We start from the raw sequence: 2,753 nt of genomic DNA, 5'->3' as shown, positions 1-2,753 counted from the left end.
CGGTCAAATCTTGGTGGGACGCGCTACTCACTAACAATGGTCAACCCACAAAAGCTATATCTTCCCTTCTCCTTCTTGTGGGATGGGAACTTTGGAAGGAAAGAAATGCGCGCGTCTTCAGGAACAAGGCGGCACCGCTGGCGATCATCATGCGATGCATCAAAGAAGAAGTGTCCATTTGGGTCATTGCGGGCGCCAAACATTTGCGTAGTGTAATGCCGCGAGAGTAATTGTTTCGACTTGTGACCGCTTGGCGGTCTGTTTGTAACGAAACCTCTTCTTAATTAATGAAAATGGCAAATCTTCTGCCTTGTTTCAAAAAAAAAAGAACACAACATATTAATAAACCTGCCAATTCCATCTCCTACGAAATGCTTGTCGTCATGGCTCATGTCATGACACTCGTCGGATTGCAATCACTGCTTCTCTTCTACTACCACACATACACCTACCCAGGAGAGCGTTTTCAGCCATACTTAACTCGCTACAGCAAGCATGTGAGAGAGATAAAATGACTTATACTCAAAAGAATAGCTAGGGCAACCGGTGCTTTCATAGATAAAATGACTTCAACCGAAGAAGGATTTCTGCAATAACAAACGACCATGTTAGGGATCACATACTTGAAGCTCCATAAGAGAGAGAGAGAGAGAGAGAGAGAGAGAGAGAGAGAGAGAGAGAGAGAGAGAGATGATATTTGCATTCCTTTATATCATCAACTGCTTCTGCTACTTCCTGCTGACTTGTGCGAACTCCCCCGAGTTCCTGCCTCATTAGTGCCACGTCCTGATGTAGCAATTCAATGTACCTATCCAGTTCTTGGATCTTCATGGAGCTTCGTGAACGGCTCATCCCATTATCTGAGAGCTCCCTAGGGCTTTCTGCCGGGAACTCTGCATCGCTGACTGATGAAAGTCTTTCCTGAAACAAGAATGAATGCAGATAAGAGTTGCTCATATTCCTACACAAACAAACGGTATATCGGCCTCAGGCACTCAGCCGACCACCCTTTGAACTGACACCCAGAAAATGCAGAGAAAAAGGGCTCACATTTGTGCCCTCCAACACATCTCCACTGTGCAGACTTGTCGAGAGCGTATACCCTATCCAGGGTCCACTCTCTGAGCCCGAGCTTGTCGAATATTTGCTTACACATCTAAAATGACTCATAGAAACAGTTAAAGAGATCAAGAGATATCCGAAACTTTGTCATATGTTCTTAACAGCTACCCCCTCCGTCCCATAATATAAGATCTCATGAGCGTATTGGATGTAATAAGATCTTATATTATGGGACAGAGGGAGTAGATAAGAGCACTTGCTACCTTTTAGGGATTTGCACCAGAGAGCATAATAGGTGAAGGCAAGCTCCGACTATCTCAATAGTTTTATGTAGCGCCAACCTCCAGAACATGGGCATTGTAGCAATCTGAAATGCAATTAACTTAGAATCAGATTGCAAAGGACATGAATCGAGATCAAGTATTCCAAATCGGCATTCCTCACTGCCTATTTGGGTATGGTTTTGATATGAATTTACCAAAGTTGACACGGATTTGAAAGTGATGCAAGAACTTTTTAGTTATGTTTCTAACTTCTGATGACTAAATATCTTCATATCTATCGTTTTTGAACCAAATGGAGGCATCTGCATTCTGCTGTCTGCAGTTCTGCACAGCGTGGAAGGCAAGCATAACTACTAGCTATGTACTTATAACCAAGTAGTAATATAACACAACCTCCCACGGCATATGGTCATTAGGTTCGATTTCAGTATATACCATACTATTTCGGTATGTTTTGATAGATGCCAAACTGCAATGTTCATGGCAGGTTAGCTTCATGACAACTGACAACAGTTCAGTCCAATTCAGAAATATAACGACAGTAAGTTGAACTGTAACAATCATCTGAACATATACACAGGCATAGCCACGAATCAGGACAATGCAACTCAGAGCATTGTTTCATGGTGGTAAGAAAAATACAAGAATGTACAAAGAGGAAAAAGGAAAGATAGGAAGTATAAACTTTGTGTTGGCAAAGCATCTCTATGGCCTTCCCAACTTTTACCAGCAGAAACAACCTAAAAGAAGTTCAGAAAACTGTTGTATAGGTGCAGCTTCACATCAGCAACTGCCATTGCAACCTATAATTTTTTTTGGATTCACTAATAATGAAGAATCACATATCGAACAGTGTGCCATCAGCAGGTAGTGATTCCTTACTGAATCATCTTATCCTGCTACCATCATTTAACTCAACCAGTAGTACTACAAATCTACAAAGGGAGATAAGCTGAAGAAATACCTGCAGTTTTTGGCTGTGCGGGGACGGAGAATGTCGGGGAGCCGCGAGGGACTGTGGGTGCCGGAGGAAGGGGACCAGAAGAGGAAGTGACCTGGTCGCGCTCGGACGACGGAGGAGTGGCGATGCAGCGACGGAGAGCCGGTGGTAAGCGCGCCGCCGCCGTGGTGCTCCGCTCGCTAGCGCTAGGGTTGGGCGTGTTTCATTGCTCCGTGTCGGAACTGGTAGTGGTGTGTGCCTGTGAGGAAAATGCTCCCTACTCGGTTCTAAAAATAATGCTCACTGCTCGGTAATGGGCGGCCCATTTCTGCTCCCGATTTCTTATTTCGGAGAAATATTAATTTTAGTTAACATACTAGACACTATACTAGACCCCTAAAAAAAGTTAACATACTAAAGGAACAATTTGTTCTAAAAAAATAAAGGAAAATTGTGGAATATAAAAA

At 43.3% G+C, this 2,753-nt stretch overlaps 1 long non-coding RNA gene across 1 annotated transcript; it reads right to left on the bottom strand.

Annotated features, from left to right (window-relative positions):
- Positions 1-285: 285 nt before the first annotated feature.
- LOC119365256 lies at positions 286-2,534 on the bottom strand. The gene is made up of 3 exons (XR_005175409.1): positions 2,311-2,534; positions 1,051-1,429; positions 286-921 (listed from the first exon to the last, which is right to left on the bottom strand). It is a non-coding gene; the product is annotated as an uncharacterized LOC119365256 (long non-coding RNA).
- Positions 2,535-2,753: the final 219 nt, after the last annotated feature.

Source organism: Triticum dicoccoides, chromosome 2B (assembly GCF_002162155.2).
Source record: "Triticum dicoccoides isolate Atlit2015 ecotype Zavitan chromosome 2B, WEW_v2.0, whole genome shotgun sequence".
Lineage (NCBI taxonomy): Eukaryota > Viridiplantae > Streptophyta > Magnoliopsida > Poales > Poaceae > Triticum > Triticum dicoccoides.
This window is presented reverse-complemented; position numbering and strand designations above follow the sequence as displayed.